This window comes from Sciurus carolinensis, chromosome 12, assembly GCF_902686445.1.
Source record: "Sciurus carolinensis chromosome 12, mSciCar1.2, whole genome shotgun sequence".
Taxonomy (NCBI): Eukaryota; Metazoa; Chordata; class Mammalia; order Rodentia; family Sciuridae; genus Sciurus; species Sciurus carolinensis.
Window position 1 is genome coordinate 41352789 of NC_062224.1, and position 26670 is coordinate 41379458.

Sequence of the window (26670 nt, forward strand, 5' to 3'; positions counted from 1 at the left end):
ATTAAAGTTACACCAGTGTTTCACAGCTAAAGGCATTGATGGATGTTGATGAAAGGAGAAAGATGGTAAAGATAAACAATTTTTCAAACACTTCAATTTGAATTTGATGAAGTTAGGCCAGAAAATTCATGGTGAAAATGACTGTGGAAGGTTTCTGCTCAACTAGGATCATGATTTTTTTTTAAATGGGGGGTTAAATAACAAAGGTGCTAATTTTTTGAGGACCTCTACATATAAAAATGAAGGCAATATGTAATCCTAACCACTATGGAAGCTGTTCAACTTTTGGAAACCTTAACATAATCCCTGTGGAAAAGCATCAACTAAAAGTGATGAGCGTGTGGTGCCTACACGTTCCTGGGGCAATAACAACATCCCAATGCCCTGGCTTCAAACCGTGTCAGCACCACAAAGCCTTATTTTTTTCTTTTTTCATTTTTTTTATTCGTTCTTTTTAGATATGTAATGACTGTAGAGTGTATATTGACATATTATACATACATGAAGGATAAGTTATTCAAATTAGGATCCCATTCTTGTGATTGTACATGATGTGGAGTTTTACTGGTGATGTATTTATATATGAACACAGAAAAGTTATGTCCAGTTCATTCTACTGTCTTTTCTATTCCCATTCCACTCTCACTTCCCTTTGTTCACCTTTGTCTAACCCAAAGTACTTCTATTCTTACGTCACCCCACCCTCTACTGTGTGTAGCATCCACATATCAGAGATAACATCTGGCCTTGGTTTTTTGGGACTGGCTTATTTCGCCTAGAATGACAGTCTCCTGTTCCACCCATTTACCAGCAGATGCCATCACTTCATTCTTCTCTGGGGCCGAGTAACATTCCATCGTGTATATATACCACATTTTCTTTATGCATTCATCTGTTGAAGGGCGCCTAGCTTGGTTCCATTGCTTAACTATTGTGAATTGAACTGTTATAAACATGGATGTGGCTGCATCACTGCAGTTTGCTGATTTTAAGTCCTTTGGGTATATAATGAGGAGTGGATAGTTGGGTCAATGATGGCTCCATTCCAAGTTTTCTGAGGACTCTCCATACTGCTTTTCAGAGTGGTTGCACCAATTTGCAGTTCCATCAGCAATGCATGAGTGTACCTTTTCCTCAACATCCTCACCAACATTTATTGTTACTTGTATTCTTGATAACTGCCATTCTAACTGAAGTGAGATGGAATCTTACTAGAGATGTTGACCATTTTTTCACATATTTGTTGATTGATCATATTTCTTCTTCTGTGAAGAGTCTCTTCTGTTCCTTTGCCATTTATTGATTGGGTTGTTTTCTTGGTGTGAAGTTTTTTGAGTTCTTTATATATCCTGAATTTTTATGTTCTATCAGAGGTTCAGGTGGGAAAGATTTTCTTCCATTCTATAGGTTGTTTTTTTTTTTTAACATTCTTGATTGTTTCTTTTAATACGAAAAAGCTTCTTAGCTTGATACAGTCTCATTTATTGATTCCTGATTTTATTTCCTTAGGAGTCTTGTTGAGGAAGTTGGTTCCTAAGCCTACATGATGGAAAGTTTGGCCTACATTTTCTTCTCATAGGCGCAGAGTCTCTGATCTAAGGTCTAGGTCCTTGATCCACTTTCAGTTGAGTTTTTTGCAGGGTAAGCAATAAGGTTCAATTTCATTCTGCTACAAATGGATTTCCAGTTTTCCCAGCACCATTTTTTGAAGAGGTTATCTTTTCTCCAATGAATTTTTGGTACTTTTGTTTAGTGTAAGATAACTGTATTTACGTGGGTTTGTCTCTATATCTTCTACTCTGTTTCATTGGTCTTCATGTCTGTTTTGGTTCCAATACCATGCTGTTTTTGTTACTACAGCTCTGTAGTATAATTTAAGATCTGCTACACTTTTCTTGCTAAGGATTATTTTAGCTATTCTGGGACTCTTGTTTTTCCAAATGAATTTCATGACTGCTCTTTCTATGAAAAATATCACTGGAATTTTAATAGGAATTGCATTAAATCTGTATAGCATTTTTGGTAGTATGGCCATTTTGACAATATTAATTCTGCTTATCCCAGAATGTGGGGGGTTTTTCCATTAATTTCTTTCTTTAGTGTCCTATAGTTTTCACTATAGAGGTCTTTCACCTCTTTTGTTAGATTGATCCCCAATAAAATTATTTTTTTGAGGCTATTGTGAATGGGATAGTTTTCCTAATTTCATTTTCAGTTGATTCATCATTAGTGTATAGGAATGCAACTGATTTATGGGTGTTAATTTTATATTCTGCTACTTTGCTGAATTCATTTATGAGTTCTAGAAGTTTTCTGGTGGAGATTTTAGGGACTTTTAAATATAGATCATGTCATCAGAAAGCAGGCCTCTTCTTTTCCTATTCCTATCCCTTTAATTTCTTTCTTTTGCCTAATTGCTCTGGCTAGGATTTCAAGGGCTATGTTGAAAAGAAATGGAGAAAAGGGGCATCCTTGTCTTGCTCCAGTTTTTAGAAGGAATGCTTTCAATATTTCTCCATTTAGAATGATGTTGGACTTGGCTTGAACATATATAACTTTTACTAGGTTGAGGTATGTTCCTACTATCCCAAGTTTTTCTAGTGTTTTGAACATGAATGGATGCTGTTTTTGTCAAATGTTTTTCCTGCACTTTCTGATTCTTGTCTTTAAGTCTACTGATGTGATGTATTATGTTAACTGATTTACATATGTAGAACCAACTTTGCATCCCTGGAACCCCACTTGATCATGGTGCACTATCTTTTTAGTAAGTTTTTGTATACAATTCGCCAATAATTTTATTAAGAATTTTGGCATCTATGTTCATCAGGAATACTGGTTTGAAGTTTTATTTTCTTTGTCTGGTTTTGGTATCAAGGTGAAACTAGCTTCATAGAATGAGTTTGGAAAGGGTCTCTCCTTTTCTATTTCATGGAATAACTTAAGGAGGATTGGTGTTAGTTCTTCTTTGAAGGTCTGGTAGAACTCAGCTGAAAATCAGTCTGATCCTGGGCTTTTCTTTGTAGGTAGGCTTTTGATGGCATCTTCAATTTCATTGGAAAGTCTTACTTTGTTCCTTAACACCCAATGTCTACTCATTGATCCGAGTTTTTTTTTTTAAACCCAGGTGTTGTTATTAAAAGCTATCAGATGTGGTTTTTTGAACACCACAAAGCATGTAAAGCTTTCCTATTTGAAGGCAAAACTACAAAATACTGCCAATTCTTTAAGCATGAGATCCTGCTCCTAAATCCCAGAATGTCTTAGAGATTAGAATTCTTTGCCATAATGCACAAAAGTCCTCAAAATTGCTAAGATTAGGGATGTCACAGATTCTAAGAGAGGGCTTCCAACAATAGGACATTTGTTATAGTTAATAATAATATATCAATGTTATGGTTTAGACCATGGTTTGAAGTGTTCCCCTAAAGCTCATGTGAGACAATGCAAGAAAGTTTAACAATGCAAGAAAGCTTAATCTAGATAGGGGTTTAACTGAGTAGTAACTGCAGGCAGGTAGGACGTGGCTGGAGGAAGTAGATCTTTGGGGAAGTACCTGTGAGTTATACATTTTGTCCTTATTGAGCAGAATTTTCTCTCTCTCTACTTCTTGGGGCCATGCTTCCAGCTGCTGTTCTCCACAACACTCTTCCACCATGATGTCCTGCCTTACCTCAGGCCCTGAAGAATGGAGTCTGTCATGTATGGACTGAAACCTCTGAAACTGTGAGCCCCCAAATAAACTTTTCCTCCTCTAAAATTGTTCTTGTTCAGTCTTGTGGTGAAATCAGTGAAAATGCTAAAATAATCTACATAATAAAATGTTAATCTACCATTTAAAAATCATACAAAGAACATTTTATTGACATGGAAAGCCACATGTCATTAGGTGAGGAAAGCAGTATGATAACACTCTGGGGCATATGCATAGGCACAGAAAACATATCCAAAAGCATATACACCAATATTCTTTGAATAATGCAATTGAGGTTTTTAATTTGTTTTTGTCTTGGCTTATCGGTGTTTTTTAAAGTTTCTACATTAAGCACACTTTTGTTGGTATGATTTTTAAACTTCTGTAATTTGAAAAATTTACTTTAAGACAACTTGTAAAAACTGATTAAACCTCTACTACCCTCTTAGATGGTGATCTACTTCTCTAGCTCATGCTAGTATTCACAGGACATGCCCAGAACTCTCCTGGCTGTGGCCGTGGAACCTTTCCTGAAATCAAAGGAGACTTGTGCATAGCCACTAGGGTTAAGTTTTGCTCACCAGCACTGTCCACTTGCTACTGGAACTCACAACAGCTCAGAGGGACCTCTGAGGTAGGTAACCTCATTCTCTAGCAACTGCCACTGTGTGTCTTCATTCTTTCTGTTTTCTCTCCTACGGGCAAACCATGCAGCAAGAATGTCACTTCACGCTTTCCCCATGAGAGGTATAGAACCAATTGCTATCAAGGAAAAAGCTATCTTGTGTTTCCTTTATGGCCATGTCATACTTCTAGGTCTGAACTTTAATGCTCACTGTGTCACAAGTTGTTTCCTGATGAGGACCAGGCACCACCTTAACCCTGTACTCTAATGAGGAGCAACTCAAGCTAACTTTAGAGAAAATGAGATCAGCATCTACTGTGATGAGCACAGTGAGGCTGAGAAGGATTAAGTGTCCACTTGGGTAGTGAAAGAACTTGGTACTCCTGCCATCCCTACTATACCACACCTTACCTGGGATCCTGGCTGCCCTATAAGGACTGAAGCCTGCATTAGGGGTGAGGCAAAGATTGGTGCAGAGGGAATAACAGAGGCCCCTAAAGCTGAATTCATAACACACAATATTCCTCAAGATCTCCCTGAAATTTAAATTTCAGAATCTAGATACCATATGAGATAGCCAGGAGGTTTTTCCACAAAGAAAATTCTAGGAATTCTCTGCTTCTGAACACCAGGGCACACAATGCTACTGAGGGGAGCTTCTAAGGTCATCACTAGTTTATACTTCAAAGCATGTTCAGATGTTTTTGAACACATTAGGGGACAACATTTTCATAACTTCCTGTATATTACTTAGAAAAAACATTAATGCTAATGTGTCAGTTTTTTGTCTTTATGACCAAAATACCTGACAAAAATAACTTAGAGGAGGAAAAGTTTATTTTGGCTCATGGGTTACAGAGGCCTCTCCGTCCATAGCCAATCAACTCCCATTGCTCTTGGGCTAAGGTGAGGAAAAACATGATGGCAGAGGAAAGTTGTTCAGCTTATAGCAGCTAGGAATCAGGGAGTGAGAAGGGGTCAGGGAGAAGACAGACTCTTCCAGGGCACACCCTCAGTGACCTATTTCTTCCAACTGCGTCCCACCTCCCAGTAGTACATGCATCTATCACAGGATTAATCCACTTTATGAACTGATAAAGTTTCAGCCCTCAAATCTAATCATTTCACTTCTAAACACTCCTGTATTACCTAACACATGAGCTCTTGGAGGGACATTTCAGATCTACATCATAATACTATTTTGCATTTTCTCTAGTCCTAACCTAGATTTATTTTCCATAACAAAGAGCAAAGTAATGACACATCTGATGAGTACAAGCCAATGGGCTACCTTTGCACAGAAGTCTGAGGAACTGACTTCTCTCAGTACCTGTAATGTGAAGATAGGTGCTATGGACTGGATGTGGTTTGTGTGTGTCCCCTAAGGCTTCCTGCTTAAATTTAGTCGTTATCGTGATATATTAAGAAGGTAAAATCTTAATCCAACTATATGTTCAAAGGTGGGGCCTTTAGGAGGTAAAAAAAAAATATTAGATAAAGTCATTAGGAGGGGGCCCCATGACTGAATCCTGGCAGCAAAAGGGAGAGAAACCAGAAAGACACACATACACATGTATGTTTTCTGCCTCGGCCAAGAAAAGTCATTATCAGATGTGACACTTCACACTGAACCAGAACTGTGGGCCAAAATAAACCTCTTTTCTTTATAAAGTGGCCTGTCTTGAGTATTTCATTAACAGTAATAAAAACAGCAGATGAATACAGGAGTTCAACCATATAATCTGGCTTATCAAGCATAGATCTAAATATCCAAAAAGGCCAAGTACTTGTATGCAAAACCGCCAGGTCATTCCTAGGATTCAAGTTTAAGAGAGCAAACTCAGATCTTGAAAAGATATACAGTTATTATAATATATTCTTTGGCATAGGAATTCCAACTTTTCAGGAAACTAAAAATGGGAAAAAACAGCATCCTCACAAGCAAAGCGAAATAAACCTGTTGTATCACTCAATACTCTCAAGTCAAGCAAGACAAATCTGCTACTTAAGTTATAAAGAAAAAGATCCACCCCCCCGACTGCAGAGTCCAGAAAAAATGGTACCCAAAACATATATGGGTTGCAACACACTTGGAAGAGCACGGTATTGTCAGCTCAGTCAGATGATGTTCCCAAATGACAAGAATTAAAAGGAAGAAATTCATGGAATATTGACTTTCCATATTGTATGAAATGAACTTCATAGTTAAAGGACACTAACCACTTTGCTAAAGTCAGTTCTAATGGTATACTATATATTTTTAAAGTAAAAATTTGAACACTAAAGTTCACATAATCCTCCCTCAGTTCAACACCAAACCAAATACTCCTCTTCTTTGCAACAGCCCCTCACCAGGAACTTCACACTGCCCCAGTCCTGACCCTAGACCTGTCTCCCCGGAACACAGCTATGACTTTCCTACCTGCTCCTGCCAAGCTCTTCAAGGACCTCACATGCTAACTTATCAAAAGAAGAAAAGTGTGAGACATGGTTTATCCTACATGAACTCATAATTTGGTCAAACAAGATGAAGCACATGACACATTATAGCACAGGACCACAAAGAATGAAATATCTGCCCAAATCCTATGAGACAGAAAATAGCGTGCTTAAAATCAAAGAACTGAAACAAAACAATGGACACAGAAAGGATCAAAAATAAATACTTCTTTTTAAAAAAAAAAAATTCCTGTCAAGGCTATTCCGGTGAATTCAGTTAAATAGAATAAATATGTGTCAAGAGTCCGTGCTATATGGTAAATATTGTGTTCAATCCTGTTGCTACTAAAAGACTATTTCAGGGTACTAATCCCCTTTTTCCTATTCATAATTCTTTCCTATTCATGATCTTAAGAACACATTTTTTTATTTTCAAAGGGCTAATATCAATAATATGTAATTTTCAATGACTTCAAAATGCATCATATTTCTATCACATATTTACCTTTGCAATTACATTGTGATGGCATAAATTAGCGTTTGATTAGATAACATGAGTATGAACACTGTCAAGGCCAGTCCATCCTGCCATGATTTTTATTCACTTATTCATTCATTCAATAAACAGTCACTGAGCATCTGTTAAGTGACAGGAACTGCTGAGTTCCAGATACTGAGAATATAAAAGTGAACAAACTAGGTCAAGTTCCTGTCCTATTATAGCATTCTTCTAAAATGAAGGTGTATTAAAAAAACAAATAACCTAATCAATAAATGGGAAAGGAACTGAACACACACTTCCCAGAAAAAGAAATATGATTGGTCAACAAATATATGAAAAAATGTTCAACATCTCTAGCAAGTAGAAAAATGCAAATGAAAGCTACAGTGAAGATTCCATCTCCCTCTAGTCAGAATGGCAATGATCAAGAATTCAAGCATCAATAAATGTTGGTGAGGATGTGGAGGAAAAGGTACACTCATGCATTGCTGATGGAACTGCAAATTGGTGCAACCACTCTGGAAAGCAGTATGGAGAGTCCTCAGAAAACTTGGAATGGAGCCATCACTGACCCAACTATCCACTCCTCATTATATACCCAAAGGACTTAAAATCAGCAAACTGCAGTGATGCAGCCACATCCATGTTTATAACAGTTCAATTCACAATAGTTAAGCAATGGAACCAAGCTAGGCGCCCTTCAACAGATGAATGCATAAAGAAAATGTGGTATATATACATGATGGAATATTACTTGGCCACAGAGAATAACGAAATGATGGCATTTGCCAGTAAATGGATGGAGACTATCATGCTAAGTGAAATAAGCCAGTCCCAAAAAAGCAAAGGCTTAATGGTTTCTCTGATAAGTGGATAATAACACACTGTGGGAGCTGCGGGAGAGGGCAGAGAATAGAAGTTCATTTGATTAGACAAAGGGGAATGAAGGGAAGGGGATATGGGAATAGGAAAGATAGTAGAATGAATCAGACATTACTTTCCTATGTGCATGTATGATTACATGACCAATGTAATTCTACATCATGTACAACCAAAAGAATGAGCAGTTATACTCCATATATGTATAATTTGTCAAAATACATTCTATTATCATGTATAGCTAATAAGAACATAAATGAATGAATGAATGAATACATAAATAATAAAATGAAGGTATGGAGTACCAGTGAAGAAAATAAAACGAATGAAAGCCCTGTGAAGAACTCTATAAACTCTATAATCCACATTCAGAAAGCTGAGAGTAGTCTGTACTGGAATTCCCCCAAAGAGAAGCTCAAATGGTAAGTAGAAACATCACATTATTATAGTGTAAAAGACCTAGATTTGAATTAATCTCTGCTGGTTCTATGGTTTAAGTGATATTCCTCTGGTTCTCAGTTTCCTTATCTACAAAGTGGCTTGTAACACTAACAGAAAATTGCTGCAAAGATTGGAAGTCACTTATATAAAACAATATGTAGGGTGTCAGCAATAAATATGTATGCAATAAATGCCCCATAATTAATAGCTATTAAAATGGGTATTGAAAAAACTTTATGGAGGCGAGCACACCCCTCCCTGCGCCCATGGCCCTGGTGGGCCAGTGGGGCTGCACGATCGCCCCCTCCTGGCGGCCGCAGGGGCAACACCAGGTGGGCTCCTCAGTTGGTACCCTTCTCCACTCCCTGGCAAGTTAGGCAGCAGCAGAGTTCAGCTCCCCCAAAATTATAAAGCAGGAAAACTCCAGACAAAGAAACCCAGTAAGGCCAGTGATTTCAGTGATATGGCAAACTGGTCAACACCAGGAGAGTTAGAGAGCATTGGAAAAACCTTTTTGCAGTCTCAGAGTATCATCAGCCAAGGAAATAAGTCACAAATTAGAAAAGAAAAAGAAGAGAAGGTTGAAGAGGAGTAACCTTGAGAGCAAAGAACATCAGGACATAAATTAGACAGTCCTATTAAAAATGTCAGTGAGGATAAGGCAGACAATGGAAGAGAGCTAATAAACACAAGCAGGTACCACTGCATTTAGATGATGTAAGACCAGAGAGTCAGGAGAGACCTGGATCTGGGGATTGCTCTGGTGTCAACCTGAAGCAACCAAGTCATCCCATAATAACAGGAGAAATAACACACGAAGTTGGAGGTGAGACAGAAAAGAAGAGATGATCAGGATGAAGTGTCCAATGTGAGGGAGTGAGGGGGGTAATATCTGAGGTTCCTTCAGATGCAGAGGAAGAGGACAAGGACCGGGAAGAGGACGAAGCAGAGGAAACCCTCGAGTGAACTTTGATTATTCATGTGGTTACTGAGAACATGGTGAAAGGATGGGTAAGTCATTTCAAACAGAAATGAACACCAGTATGATGTATTACTATGATGACGGTATAGATGTGCAGGTATGTCCTGTGGAAGAAGCAATGCTTAAAGAGTATATTAAGCATCAATCTTCAGTACAGAAAACTTGGAGCATAACTTCTTTCTTCGGAGAAAAATGGATGAGCAAGGTTTCTTGCCTATTTCCCTGATTGCTAGATTTCACGTTCAGGCTCTCACCATAAACCTTAGTCTCATTTTAGAGGCCCTGAAGGACAGTACAGAAATAGAAGTTGTGGATGAGAAAATGAGGAAAAAGACAGAACCAGAAAAATGGCCAATCCCGGGCCCTCCTCCCAGAAGTGTGCCACAGACAGACTTCTTTCGGTTGATCCATTGTCTGGAGTTCATGCCAGGCTCAGCCTTTTGCTCACACACAGTCAGAGTGATGATCTACTGATGCCCTGGATGTTATCTGGCAGGAATGTGCAGTGGAACAGGTGACTCACTGAAATGCATTGTAAATACTGGAACAAACTGTGTTACAGAGATAGAAGTCACCAGTCTGCCTTCTGTGTGAGAGTGTCCACTGCCAACCCCTGGGCAGCACAACGGTGGAGATGACCACCTCTGCCACGATGAGAGACAGAGCCAGGGACTGCTGCTGGCATTCCAGGAACTGCCTACCCAAATTTTTCTGTGTGACTGCACTTAGGTTGCATGGCTGTTTTTATTTGTGGGAGAAGCTAATTATTATCATTGTGGAAATTCTGCAAGTTTTCTGTCTTTTGTTTCCAGGCATATGTGCTTATGTCCAGGTCTGTAAAACAGAAAGAGAGGACTGCAGAGCATGGCATTTCCCAGTTTGCCAGGCCCTTGGCTCTTGGTATGCCCTTCACTATGGTGAACATTGTGTAACTCATGTATTACAATGCTTCACATGGACTAAGATTCAATAATGTGGACATTTAAGGGGTAAGAAATTGAAGAAATAAACAAGGGTATTTTTTTCCATTATTCTTCAAAATGTATTTTGATACTTCAGCATAAGTCCTGCCCATCAGAAAAGCATTGATGGACAGTTTCACAGAAATTTTTATCTCACTGCTTTGTCAGCCCGGTGCTTCTACTCCCAGGAAGCAACTTGGGCAAGTGTTTTGAAAGTTGAAGAAATGTGATATTGTTTGTTTGCTTGTTTTTTAAAGATATAATGGCTGATGGTAAAAGTTAGATTTATTTATTGTGTAAACTTGGGTCCAAGATGACCCAAGCTTACAATCATTGTTAAGTTGAATAATACAGAAAATACTTTTTCCACAGGATAGTTAATTTAGGTCAGTAAAGTTGGTGATGCCTGTCCATTAACCATTTATGCATTATTAATAAAATCACGAGAATAAAATTTTAAAGAACATTATGCCACAGTACCTAGTTCAGTACTAGAGGAATAAAACACACGTTAAACTTAAAATCCATTTCAATCTTCATTATACAATTTTTGTTCTCTAACAAATAATAGCTTGAACTTAATATTTAAAAGTTTAGTTTTTCCTACTCCTGATGGAGATTTTCCCACCTCTTCATAGATGATCCACAAACCAGGCTCTGAAGCAGCACTGCTTTAGAGAGAAGCAATTTTGAGGAATGTCATGGAATCTCATGAGTTGAAATCTTAATCTTAAGAAGCAGAGCTCTGAACCACTGCTTCTTAATTATTATGATACCTATTTTAAGATACAATCAAATTAAAATATTAACAGGATGAGTGTTCTAAGGGTCTACTGCCAGGCTTTAAGATAACTGAGTATTTGTGGTCATTGTTTGCAGTCCATATTTCTGCTGAGTTCAAAGTATGACACTATCCCTGTATTCAAAATTTGAAAATGAACAACATGCTTATTAAAACAGTAATTTAGCAGTATTCTCCTATACCAGACAACCTAATTTTTTTCTGTCCTTTACATAGATGTCACAATAATAGTGATTCACGGTTGCTCATCTCAGATTTTAAACCAGAACCAGGTTTACTTACAGTCTTACAAAAAATCTAGGTAATAAATGACTAGGAAAAGTGGCAATCATTACCTATCACTGATGGTTAAGATCATTAGTAAAATGAAAACAGAAAAGTGCAGCAGGGTCTAAAGAGCACTGGACAAAAGAGGAGACTCAGATAATCTTCACGCATGCAAAAAAAACAAAAGTAAAAACTTCTGTACTGCTAGGTCCCAAGCTAATCACTATTTCCATAAGTCATCAAAAAAAGATGACCTATCCATTTAGGTCTAGAAAATGAGTCCAAAGGATTCTATTTGTGGTTCCATGATAGTTTCTGGAATTTCATGGCAAAAAATCAATTTTGAATTGGATGTCAACTGTGACCAGCTGAAAATCCCAACAATAACCTCAAATGAGGTAACACTAGGTCTATTTCCTGTCTTTTGACAAATATTTGACACAGTCAAAATCTCCAACTTTTAATTTCAATTTTAAGTGATCACATTTCCAAATCTAATCTGTAAGGCAATGATAAAATCTATAAACAAAGCCTGTTAATTTGAAAACACATTGGTGCCTTAAAAAAAAAATAAAAGTCACTATTGTTCCACTGACTGAAAATCAGTAATTACCTCCATTCACCAGTGTCAACGAGACTAAATCAAGAACCCAATCAGTTCGTTGGCAAGACCCAACCCAAGCAGCCTGCATCAGCGTCCCTATTTATAACCACTGATGCTGTGGCAGCACGCTGCTGTTACTGCAATTCTGTCTAATTGTGAAGCCACCTCTTCTATTCCCTCTGATCTCAAGGGGGTTTCTTTTTTGGGTTTTTTGTTTGTTTGTTTGTTTGTTTGTTTGTTTTATTTTGTTTTTTGATTATTGAAACACATTAAAGTTTGGTTATTTTCTACTTTTGCTCTCTGCTGCCCATGTCCCCTCATATGATCTGCATGTGTGTCTTTGTAAGCAGGTGTCTCTTTGACTACATATTTATACGTGTAGTGTCCAGGTCAGTCTCTCTGCAGGTGGGTTCATTTCTGTACTTCTGTGCATCTTGAAGACACACATGACTCTCTTTTATCTATTCCTTATCATATCTCTCTTTCCAACCCGTTCTCCCGTCTTCCTTCACTTCTTCTTTTTCTCTCCCCATAACTATTTCTTCTTTACCTCCCTTCCTCGCCCGTTCTCTACACTCTTTCTAATAGTCTATCTTAAGGTATGTAATATTCTTTCTTAAGAGGAACCAAAGGAGATAATGATCCTAATGCTGAAAGTTAAGACAAATTGTTCTGCCAAGACAGCAGATGAAATAGCCTAAAAGCTCTCATGCTACAAAAGCATTTAGAAACGTTAGATAAAAATATAAGACATCCTTTTCAATACCTAGGAGAGTAAGGCAGGGAAGCAACATAAAGAACTTGAGGCCTTAATCAAAGAGACAAGTTATCCAGTTGTGCAAGCTGGGTCTTAGATTTACAACAAAGATGATACAAATCCTGGTTTACACTGTTATCCTGGCATAATTACTAACTCTAATGCTTTCACACATGAAAATGCCTGGTTTGAAAATCGCCTTATTTTAATGTTCATGCAGGGCAGGATACATGTCACAGGTTAGAACCAATATTTTAATATACAGCTGAAACTTTCAACAGGGCTATAGTCTCAGAGAAAAAAACTAAACTGGGTGGGGGGACTATGATCTCAGAGGAGGAGGAGGAGGCTGGGCCTGGGATCTGGAGACGTTCCCATGCCCCAGTAAATGATAACCATTGGTCTCTTGTATTCCTATTTTGTGTTTGCCAAAACACCAACTCTACTCTACATATATAGTCAGGAAACCCCTGAACAAACAATTTACTCCAATCTGGTCATTTGCCAGGTGCCTGATAGAAGTAACTATAAACCACTCTGGAGAAGCCTACCTCCAACTCCACTAGATTAGACCTTTAAAGACAGTTTCACCATCCAAAATGGGAAGACAAAGGAGGAGAAAATCTGTAACCAGCAAGAATCAAAAGACTCAACCAACACCAAGATTAGGCCCTCAAGAAGTTGAAGTAATAGAATAAGTGAATAAATACCACACACAAAAATATGTGCACAATGATTAAACACAAAAGAATTAAAAACATAAGATACCCTAAAAAAAGAAAAGGGAGTTTTTAAAAAAGAGCTATGTCCATTTTTGTGCTAATATATACATATGCAGATATGTATATATACACATACAAACACATATTGCTAAACACTAAATTTGTGCTCTTCCCCCAAATTTAAGTTTAATCCTAACCCCCAATATGAGGGAGGAGGGATCTCTGGGAGTTGATTAGTAAAGAATGAGATTGGTACTCTCATAAAAGAGGACCCCAGAGCACTCCCCTGACCCTTTGGCACGTGAGGCTAATAGCAAAATAAGCCAGAAGCACAAAGATTGCAAGTTCAAGGTCAACCTGGGTAACTTAGTGAAGCCCTATCTCAAAATTAAAAGTAAAAGGACTGGAGATATGATTTCATGATAAAGCACCCCTGGATTCAAAGGAAGGAAGGAAGGGGGGTGGGAGGAGAGAAGGAAAGAAAGGAAAAGGTAAAAAATAAAAGAAAAGAAATTTTTTAGAAAAAGAATATGGCTATCTATGAACAAGGAAGTAGACCCTCAACAAATATCAAATCTGCTAGCACCTTGATCTTAGCCTCCAAGATCCTAGGCTCCAAGAATTTCAAAAAATAAATTTCTGTTGTTTAGAATCTATGGTACTATGTTGTAGATGCCCAAATGACTAAGACAGACAGACAAACACACACACACACAACACACACACATATTCTGGAAATTAAAAAAGTCACTGAAGTCTAAAACTCGGGTGAGCTAAATTGCAAATGAGACACACCTGAACACTGAACTAGTCCCCCTAAAACACAGATTTCAGGAAATTACTTAGAATGAAACACAGAGAGAAACAATTACATTGTACAGAATGAAAAAACTCAACTAACAGTGGCCCTACATTCCATAATCATTCAGAATTAAAGACTCTCAACAAACTTCTTTAATCTGATAAAGGCTACCTGCCCAAACCTATAGCAATCCTCATATTTAATAATGAAGTATCAAGTGCACCCTCCTTAAGTCAGGAATGAAATTGGGATCCAGTTAACTTCAATTCAACATTGTATAATGTTCAATCCCTTGCTTATTCTTACTACAACATTGTTTAAGAGGTCCTAGTTAATGCAATAGGACAATAAAAAACAGAATTTATTGGATTGGAAATAAACAATTGTTATTCACTTATCATCTTCTATACAGAAAATATCAGGAACTTAAAAAATCTATTGGTGCTAAATGTAAATCAAATTTACACAGAAATCAATTTCATTCCTTTATTTTAGCAACAGTGATCAACTAAAAGAGCACTGCCATTCCCTTTAACTTGCAGGGGTTTAGAAAACCACACTCTCGAGGCTGGGGCCATCTGGTTCACTCCAGTTCCCACTCAAATCCCAGGTCAACTCTTGCACCTGAACCCTTCTTCAACTCACCCAAGCTTACTTTCCTGCCTCTCCTTCTTGCACCAGCCTAGTAGGTACCTGTGTTCTACCGAATTTCTGATATCCCCAATAGCATATGCCTCAGTTCTTCAAAATGGGTACTGAGTGCAGAAAAGAGTGAGTGAGTGAGTGAGTTCGAATGTCTTGTATATGCCACTAAGGGACATATGCCACCAGACATGTGAATTGACAGGGGTATTTCATACAGTCCTGTTCTCAAGAAGCAACTATCCACCAGCAAACTCGATCTCAATCTCTCTCTCTCTCTCTCTCTCACATACACACACACACACACACACACACACACACACACACACACACACAAATGGTTAAGCAAGGCAGAATACCACAAGGATCACAAGTACAGCACTGACAAGACATGTTCCAGGCTTTACAGGCGGAGGAAAGACGACTGTATGGAGTGGATGAGATTTCAAGAGGCCTAAGGAAGAGTTAGATTTTTATTTGGAGGAATATGCTCAGAGGAGGTGCATTTTGGCCATAATGAGGACAGGCCCAGGAACACGATGGACAAAGAAAAGCTTATTAAGGGACAGTCAGTAAACATTTAATGATGAATAGAAGCAAAGCCACCGGAAAGGAAAAAGGGAAAGGTAGACTTGGGCCAGATTGTGCAAAGCCTTGAGTGCTTGACAAGAAGTTGTATTTTTCCTGTAGACAAAGAGGGACAAGCCACTGATGATATTCAACAATTCAAGTCTGACTGCTAGTGTTTATGTTTAAAAAGTCATCAATTGAAAGAAAAACATGAAAGTGAAGTGATTAATTTAAATTTAGAAAAAGGGGGAAAAAATTACACATCAGAAAAATATACATGACAGCCTCATGTTTAAAGTCCAAATGTTCAATAATAATAATTAACAAATAAGCCAAATAACAGAAATAACATAAAAAGAATGATCAGGTAAAAACAGTGGAAAAAAGAAAAGAAAAAAAAAAAAAGATGAAGAAAAGGAAAATTGGCAAGGATCAACCATTATCTCAAATGTAGATGAACTCAAAGACAAAGAATCTCCTAGCAACCATTCTCTCCTGAGAGGCATGAATTAGCACTATCATTGAAACAGGAAAAATACCACTTGGATCACTGAAATTTTAATACCAGACAAATAACTAGTCTTTTAACTATGCAGCAATATTGATGAAATATCCTATTCTAGACAACTAAAAGAGTCTGAAATGACAATCAAAGTTAATAAAAAGAATGTTTAGTCCCCTATCATTACTTAATTCAACAGTCAACAAACATTTAGAATTAACCTCCTGTAGGCACAATGTACAAGAAACATAATGGTGAAAGACCCTGCAGGCCTCCAGAGTTTGAAGTCTGTGGTGAGGTGTGAGGCAGCAAGGCACCTGGCAGTGACAAGTATTTTGTGAGGGATCATGCTATGGAGAACCAAGGAAAAAAATGAGATTTGTTCCTCCCACAGGGGAGGGGAGGAGAGGAGAGGAACCAAAACATCAAACACAAAAAGGCTTATTTTAACATTTTTTTTAAAAAGTATGCAGGCCTGTAATGGTTAATTTGAGCTGTCAACTTGGATTAAGAGATGCTGAGATTAAAAGGCTTCTGTGTGTGTAAATGAGGGTGTGTCTAGGAATGTCTGGAATGTGGGACAGTGAACTGAAGTGGAGACCCTCCCTAAGCATGGGCAGCACCACCCAATAGGATGGAATAAAAGCTGGAAGAACAAGAAAGCAGATGCAGATGCAAGCTGAACGCTTCTTGAATGGGTTCTTGATTGCTGCTTTGGACTCTGGCTTCTTCACTCTTCCAAAGCAGACTGCCAGTGATTCTCCAAGTAGCTTTTGGAAGGCTTGGTCTCAGACTAGGGTAGCATGATTGATCCTTTTTGTTCTGGGCTTCTGCGTCTTGGACTGCGCAGATGCTGGTTATTCCAGCTCTCCAGCTACACACGGTCATTGTGGACTATCCAGTTTCTGGTCATGTAAGCCAATCTAATAAATTCCCATTTTATAATCATATTTCCTGTTGATTCTGTTCCTCTAGAGAACCCTGATTAATACAAGGCCTTTAAGACACACTATAAGAGGAGAAGTAATATAAAAGACTTCACGAAGGAGTGTAGATTTTATCTCAAGGGTACCAGGGACTCACTGAGTAATATGACCAAACACATACTTGGGGGGACATGTTATGGCTGCACAGTAGGGGGGAAAATAAACCAAAGGATGACAAGACTGGACAGCAGATGTCAGCAGGTGGGAAGGAGGATGAAGGAAGTACATGAATTTGAAGATGCTGCAGAAGGGACAGGGTGCCCTTGGTGGGTGATGAGATGTGGAACACAGGACTAAGAAGCAGAGAAGGATGGCAACCAGTGGTTGACAATGGGACTATGCACTGAGATAAGGCATAGAAGAGGAGGCACTAAAGACCCAGTTTCGGTTTAGGAGTAGATATACTGCTGACTGTGTTTAACTTGCCTGTGGCCTGTTACTCCAATTAAATACCATATACTTACAGCTATGCTAAATATCCTCAACAGTCCATCTTTCCCCTTTCCTAGAACCTTTTCTAAACAAGAAGGCCTGTTACTGGCTCCAATACTGCAGACATACCCAGCCAGGGCAGAAGTTACCTACACCTTCTGCGCCCACTGTAAGTCATGACCTTCCATAACCTCACTTCTCTGTTAATCAGGGAGTAGAGGTCAATGTCATGAATTTTCTTCCCAAAAAAGGTTCACAGCTGCTGCTGTCCAATCACAAGAAAATGTCAACTTTAAACTCTGAAGCATTCATCATTTGTTTATATTTTAAATACTAAAGGTACTTATTTATTTTTTACCTTTTCTCTCCAGGTTGAGGATGTGTTGTCAATACATCCTTTAATAATCATGTTTTTAAAAAAGTACACTAATAAAACTTTCTTATAGTTCTACTTGAGATATACTTTCTGAGGTGTTGGTAGATGATGTCATTTGTTACCAAATGTTACTGTTCTAGCATCACTGATTCTTATTGCCTTCCAAACTTGATGCTGCCAGTGTTCCATTACAGTATTTATTACTCTCCCTTAATATATTTATTTAGAATCTTATTGCCAAAAGTCATTGATTCCTCCTTGTGTAAGATTCAATAGTTCATACACATAGACATATATTCTGCAGTCTGTTTTGGACCACCTGCGTTAGCATATTCTACATCTTTTTATTGAAATATAATAGGTGCTTTTAAAAAGTTAACTCTATGGTTACCCAAGAGCAAAGGAAAGAAACTAATGTTTACTAAACATCTACCATGTGCCAAATGATATATTTAATCTCACAGACACCCTTTGATATAGACATTATCAACCCTGTTTTTTAAGATAATAAACATAGGGCCTGAAAAGGTAATAAATTATAGTCAGAAAGAACTGTGGTTCTACATGTGGCATGCAGAATGCATCTAGCATGTCTGAATACAAAAATACTAGTTTGAATGCCTCTGGTGAAAGAAGTCACTTAGAAGCCACTGGAGATCAGGAATCTCCATCTGGCAAAAGTTAGTGCTAAGAAGTAAAATCACAACATTCAACATTCAGAAATCTCTGGCTTACCAGTGGTTAAGGATTCCAAGAGTGTCTTTGCAAATTGACTTTTTTTTTTTTACTTAATTCCCCCAAACATCTCTAATTAAGGCATAATGTAGCAGATACCCAATATGATTTTGGAAATGCAAAAAATGCAACTCCTCTCTAGCTTTTTCCTGGCAAAGCAGCTGGGCAATGGGGGGCACATAATAAAAGAAGCCCCTCCTTACAAGGGCATACAAACTACACTGCAGTCTTGGATTGCACAGTTTGCCAGGAAGTGAGGGCCAGGGAGGATGGCCTTTCAAGCCACCACTACCCTCTCTATTCTGAAAAGAGTCCTCAAACCGCAAACCTCTGTGAAGCTGCAATGAGAGCATTTCTGAAAGTTAGCTGGATTGCTATTATGTTTAGAACAAGGTTCATCTTGGTACCTGGACTCAGTGGCCCCAAAATCCAGTAATATCACAGTCTTTTGTTCTTCAGGATTCTCACAAAAATTCCTTTATAGAGGATCAGATCACAATGACAAAACGAAGGGGTGATGGTGGAAATGGGGAGATGCTGAATGGAAGGAATCTCAAGGAGTGAAAATATGGGAACAAAGCAGTGAACAAACTATCTAGACATGAGACCAGGATTCCTCATCTGGCAAGCCAAATCTAATGCCACTCCAAATAGAGGCATCCAAACAAGTTCCACTTAACATGACAGTTTTAAAAAAACATTGTTTTTCTGGATGAAAAGTGTCATCTGTTATTTGGTAGAAAGAGAGTTTGTGTGCCATTTTATTACATTATGGTAATATATTCAATCATTAAAATTTCTATTCAGTCCACTTTCAGAGAGGTTTATGGTTGAGATATAAAGACTTGATTTTCTGGAGTAAGTTACTAAATGCAGTTCCTTGGAAGCTAACCCTTAAAGAAAATGCCTTGAGGCTGGGGGACACTATGAAGTAATTTATACTGGGTCTAAGGTGAGGAGCAAGGATTGGGGATGTGCCAAGGATAAAAACAAAAAGAAATTTCAATCCACAGAAAGATTTTCTAATGCATTTACTTATTCAGGCTGACTGACTAACATCAGGGACAGATGTAGTTACTAACACTGGGATGTCTCAATAATAAATCAGACATTTTCACATTAAAACACAACACTGTTAAGCAGAACTTCAAAAGCCCATACTTGCCACAAAAAATAAACCGCAGAAAAGGGAGAGGAAAAGAGACCTTAGGATCAAATTTTCATGAAGTGGTCCAGACTACTGCCAAAAAGATCTCCATGATGCTGAGGAATGACCCCTAAGAAAGATGCATGGTACATTATCATGAGACAGCAACTGACAGACTTTGCTTGACCAAATTTTGGTCAGGCTTCTGAACCTTCTCTTAAGCCCCTCTTGTATACTTCCTTGTAAAATCCAACTTTACAAAGAACCCTACTAAGTTGATTTATTAAGAAGACCCATTCCCCTGGTACATAATCACCTTTCATATTGATCTGTTTCTCATCCTCCACCAACCAGAGTGATGTCTGTTTTCAGCAAGAATCCTGTTAGGTTTAGCCAGAATCCCCCTTACCCCTAATGATTTCTCTTGGTAATTTTTCACTCACTGACCCTCAACTTCCTCCCTGGCTATAAATTCCCACTTGCCCATGCTGTATTCAGAGTTGAACTCAATCTCTTTCTCCCACTGCAAAATCCCATTGTGGTGATCCCTCCACCAATTGAGATGGTCCTGAATAAAGTCTGACTTACTATGCTAAAACTTGACAAGTGTCACTGAATAATTTTTTCTTTAATACAATCAAGCCTGGGAGCAGTGGTTTAATATTTCAGGGCAAACACTTTAGGATAGCCTTTGGTCACACTCTCCACATATTCTTCCTGGTAGACAGCTAAGGCTACCATACTCATTTTGCTGGTCTTCAGCCCTTTTCCCCTGTCTCCTGCTACGATGTAATCTCTGTCTTATTCATTGCTGAATCCTCAGAGCCTAGAACAATGCCTAACAGAAAACCTTAGGCAGTTGATCCACAATGTAAATATTAGGGGGCCCTCCCATTCTCAATAAGTATTTGTTGAATAAAAAAAAGAGTAATGTATCTAATTGTCTATCCTCTTTCGTAAATAACATCAATGACACAATCTTTGACAAGTTCTATATGGGCTAGACCAAATAAACACAGAAGAGAATTCTAACAAACCAGCAACAGGAGAGAGTTGAATTCCTTTCACTCTTTAAAGACAGCTAGAAATGTCATGAAAGTAGCATGGTACAGCCTTCAAATCAACAACTCTGGGGGGTGCTGCCTGGATCATTCCAGACATTGCTATCCCCAAAGAAGCCCACTTATATAGCACAAGTATACATAAAACACTACTTTTACCCTTGTAGGAGAAGAGGAAGGTACGGCATCCAATTTTCTTTTAAATAATGAATATGTACATAATGTGTCCTACTCTCTATCATCCCCAACCCAAATAAGAGAGGGGAAAAAAAACCTCTCAAAAAAAAAGATAGGCGGCTGGGGTTGTGGCTCAGTGGCAAAGTGCTTGCCTAGCATGTGTGAGGTACTGGGTTCGATTCTCAGCACCACATATAAATAAATGAATAAAATAAAGATCTATCAACATCTTTAAAAAAAAAAAAAAAAGATAGGGGTGGCACATGCCTAGAATTCCAGTGGCTGGGGAGGCTGAGGCAGGTGGATCACAAGCTCAAAGCCAGCCTCAGCAACTTAGCAAGGCCCTAAGCAACTTGGTGAGACCCCATCTCAAAATAAAAAATAAAAAGGGTTCCCCAACCCTTTTTAAGGCTTAGTGGTTAAGCACCCCTAGGTTCAAACACTGGTACCAAAAAAAGAAAAGAAAGAAATAAGTAGTTAAAATAACATTAGGAAAGAGTTTCAGAAAGAATCTAACTCATACTTCTGCATTTATGATAAACTTGTAAGAGAATTTAAAAACAAAAGTCTGAATTTGAACTATAGTAAAATAAATGTGAAGATTCACTATGGAGATGAAATACAGATCTGGTTCATAACCAGTTATAAAACTGAATTCTAGCAAGGCACATCACTGGTCAGAAAAAACTGAAAGCAAGGCCTCCTTAGGTCGAGATCTGCCCATCTAGCAAGGACAGTGGCAGTATACCTAGTGGAGACCTATGGATAAAATGACCAAGAAAAAGCCCAGCAAAGTGGTGCATGCCTGACCTTAGAGGATCTGAGGCAGAAGGACCTCAAGTTTGCAGACAGCCTGGGCAACTTAGCAAGACTCTGGCTCAAAATCAAAACAGATTCTATTGTCATATATAACTAAAATGAACAAATAAATTTTTTTTTTTTTTTTTTTGCGGTGCTGGGGATTGAACCCAGGGCCTTGTGCTTGCAAGGCAAGCACTCTACCAACTGAGCTATATCCCTAGCCCCAAATAAATTTTTTTTAAAAAAACTGGCTGGGATATAGCTCAGTGGTAGAGTGCTTGCCTAGCATATGTGAGGCTCTAGATTCAATTCCCACTATTTCAGGAAGGGAGGTAGAGAAAGACAGAGGAAGGGGAGAACATGAGAGCCTTAAGGCCAAAAAATGAGGAAGGGAACACTGATGACATAGTGGATTAAAGTGAAACAGCCATCATTAGAGATTTTAATGAGGCATGTTTTAGTCAGTTTTACAGCACTGTGATAAAAAAAAAAATCTGACAAGAACAACTTAGAGGAGGAAAAGTTTATTTCATCTTGCCGTTTCAGAGGTCTAAGTTCATAGATGGCCTGATCTATAGCTTTGGGCCTAAGATGAGGGTATGGTGGAGGAAAGCTGCTCAATTCATGACAGCCAGGAAGCAGAGAGTTCCAAACCAGGGACAAAATACACTTTAAAGCATGCCCTTCTACTTGCAGTCTGTTAATCCATTCAAGTGGACTTATCCACCAATCAGGTTACAGCTTTCATAATCTAATCAACTCATCTCTGAACATTCTTGCATTGTCTCACACATCAGCTTGTGGTGGGACACTTCATGTACAAACCATAACAAAGGGCAACAGCCAAAGCAGATGGAGAAACACCTTAAAACTGAAATCATGGTTATATAATCAGAAGTTATCTTAAAAAGAATGAAAAGAACAAGGCAAATAAAGAAACCGAATAAGACTATCAACAACTATCACATCAAAAAAAGTGGGAAAAAAAAAAAAAACCCATGTAATATAGGACAAACAGAGTAGAACTGACCAGTAAGAAAAGAAATCAGGGTGGGAGAGCCAAACCAAATTGTGAATATTAAGTTTATTTCCTCCCAGAAAAGAACAAAGAATTGGTTCACTATTTGAATAAGATGACATATTAACAGGGTGAAGAAAGCAAAACACTCCACCCACTTTTTATAGTCATTTACAGACCAGAGAATCTGAACATTACTTTTCAATTGGCATATGCCATTGTAGATTACTTCTTAATTCTGACAAATTTGTTACATTTGCAAGTGAGGTAATCACAGATCAGTATTTTACTCACTTTTAGATCTCATATGTAATGAATTTTAAGAAAAAGTTAAATACAGAGTTTTCTTCCTACCTCAATCTATACTATAAACCTGCCTTCCAAACATTCTGATTCTGGGGAAAGTAGAGAGAAAAGGAATATCATGGCCTCTGTCACCTCAGACAGAAGAAAATGTGAGGCATAACTAATAATAAAACTCAAGATGCAGCTAAGCAAGGCAGTGCTATTCTGAATTTAATCAAGTCTGTCAGGCTTCAGAGGGATGGATAATAGGCAGCCAGATGGACAAGATTTGCTTTCAGAAAAGCTACACCAGAAGATCCATATACATGTGCTTCAGAATCCTGCCATCAAAGATAAGCTCCCTAGTTTAATAAAATAGGAATTAAAACAATCACAAAACCAACAGTGTTTAAACAATCCATTTTGTTAGTGAAGCTGAATCAATAATTTGGCAATTCGCCCAGCTTCTAATTCTTTTTTGTTCCATCTGAGTGCCCAAGAAGTATAATGTGGCCACATCAGGGCCTGATCCAGACTGCACTACAAGACAGAGGCCCTCGGAGTAGACAAGATGACATGTATTCTCTTTTCAGAACTCTCTGGTAAAGGGTGAATGCAACTTTACAACCATGAACACAAGTGTAAGTGTACCTGCACACGTGTCAGTGCATACGACTCTTACTCGCCTGCAAAATCTAAGTCATTGAGATAAGGGGGGAAACACTGGGAGGGGAAAACACTGGGCTGTGATGTTGTAGCCAAGTACTTAAAAGTTTGCCATTTTAAATCACCATAACTATAAAAGAAAAATAAATCCAAATTTTGCCAAGATAGATTTTACTGACACCTTCAGAGGATCACTGAGATTTCCTGGTTTGTTAATCTAGTAAACAAATAAAACATGCCAAGCACCACAGGCACAACACTATGGTCCTGGCTGGTCTCTTAAAGGAGGAGGGGAAGAGCAGGAAACTGACCATTACTGAACCTTCTGCAAGTGAGATCATGCCCAGGGTCCTGGAATGTACACTTGAAGAGATAGCGATGCAGGGGGGTCACTTGCCCCAGGTCAAAGGTCACTAGGAGGAACTGAGATTCAGAGGCAACCTGGGCAAGCTCACTAGCTGAGCCTTACTGTATGAGCATTTTCCTTTTTTTTTTTTTTTTTTTTTTCTTGAGAGGAAGTAGTAACAGCCCTCTGGCAAATTCCTGTGCTAGAGAACAGGAGAGGAAAATACACTGTTGTTGTTTTTCCTACTGCAATCTGCCAAGTTTTTTAATTTTTAAGGCAGGAGCTTTCTCAGCATTCCAGGAAATCCAAGATCAACACTGTACCCCACTTTCTATTTTTAAATTCCAGTCAATGGATGTGACTATATTGAAAATAGGAAATATATACTTGCCCTTTAAGAACAGAAAATGTTATTAATAATGGGCTTCGATTTCAGTGATGTAGTTTTACTTGATGAAGGAAAGAAGTATTTTCTTCCTTAATTTGAAATGTCCAGAACAGTTAATTACATTCTATTCCAGGAAACATTTTCAGTTATATGAGGCTCTCTTGAAAATTTCCTAAGCAAAATATGTCTTTCCATATACTAGTATCACTCACATTCTCCTTCTGAGAAGTTAAAGTGAAGCAAGGATTCACTGTGACCGCCAGTTTTCCCCAGACACATGCTCAGTGTTCTTGTATCCTAACAGAACCATTTAGATAAGGAGGACAATTCAATAATAACAAAAAAGGCCAGAAGGAAGGCTATCTATTGCCAGGATTATCACCAGAGAACACACCCCACCTTTAGGCTTACTAGGGATGCTTCATGAACTGACAGTTACTGAGGTCTCTGCTGCCCCCTGCATTGGGCACACAACATCTTCTCCCCCACAGAGCCCTACCAGCAGATGAAGGCAAAGAGCAAGGGGAAGTCACTCAGGTCAGGAAGGTCCAACCAAGATTTACATTAAATGATGTTCCAAGCAGTTGTAGAAGATGCCCCTCCACTGACCAACCTCTTGTTTTCCACTTCTAACTCTTGCCTATAATTCAGGATCAGGCATCACTTTAAGGAGCAAAAGCCATGTTTTTCCCTGATTTACCTCCACTTATTGTACCACAATACCTACGTGAGTTTCACAGTCCATTTAAGGCGAAGACCATTTATCCTTTAGTAAATTCAAACTTAACCAGTGTGGACAAATCTTTCCTGCAGACCATGTGGTTCTCTTTTGGATGCCTCTGAGCAATCTGGGACTCCATAAGCTGACATGTCTTCTATGCCGCCAAGTGTAAAAGCTTCAAACTGCTGGACTATGAAACACGGTGCTAAGACACTGGACCTAGGAAGCTGCCATATCTGAGCTTGACCACCAATAGCTGCATGCCCTTGGACAAGGTAGTTAATGTCCACAGGTCTCAGGTACCGCTTGGATGAAAGACTGAAAGATTCCTACCACCCACAGAAAAAGTAAAGGTAGTGAGGGAGGAGATAAAACAGGTTTCATCAAATTTACTATCTGTTACACAGAATAATACATTGTTTTTCAAATTGCAAACTGAACCCCCTCAGAAGATATAAAATCAATTTAGAAGACTGTGCCTCATTCTTTTAAAAAATGAAATAAGACAAAATAGAAAAGTTTGGGACATAATGAACAATATGGAATGCATAAATATGATTTTATACATGCTACCAAAATGAAAAACAGATTTGAATTCAAGTAAAATGTATTTGCTTACTCTAGTTCTCAATCAAAAAATTGGAAGGCCACAATTAGAAGAGTGAAACACCAATATGGCTACTAAAGATATTGCCCAAATATACAAAAAGTCATAAATATGCAAGATTTTCTTTGACTTACTGATTAAAATTCTTTATCAAATCACTTGAGAGAAGAAAATAATTTAAAAGAATAAAAATAAGCCTGCCAAATGCTGCACAGTTTAGATGGTCAATAAGTAACTTTGATAATTCCAATATTAGTATCAAGTACTTTGTCATACAGTAATTTCAGACTGCATCTGAATTCTACTCCTGGGACTATCCTACAGAGATGATCTGATGTGCAGTGCAGACAAGATTTTAGGTACAAATATTTTTGTTAGTGTGTTATTTATAATAGGAAAAAGAAAATGATAAAAATGCCTGTCTAGTGATAAAGAACTAAATAGGTAGGTGATGGTTTTATTATACGGAAATTATGTAATTGTTAAAAAAATAATTTTTAGATATAGTTACATGTTGGGGGAAACATTTCTGTTTACCATGCTAAGTGAAAAGACAAAATTTTATATGCAGGGTCACCACAATGATATTCCAAGTTTGGGTTTTATTGTTTTGGTAGTCATGGTTTTATATTAAACAATCCAGCTTCTGAAAGTACTAGAAGAAATTATACATATATGTTCACAGTGGAATAAGAAAGACAGTAGAATTAATAGTCATAAATTTCCTATGTT

The 26670-nt window shown here is 38.1% G+C and overlaps 1 protein-coding gene and 1 pseudogene across 1 annotated transcript in view; one reads left to right on the forward strand and one right to left on the reverse strand.

The window, feature by feature from the left end:
* Positions 1–26670, reverse strand: part of Ccny (cyclin Y) — a 229068-nt gene that overhangs the window by 72229 nt on the left and 130169 nt on the right. The window lies entirely within an intron of this gene.
* Positions 8996–10036, forward strand: LOC124961532 (la-related protein 1B-like; annotated as a pseudogene).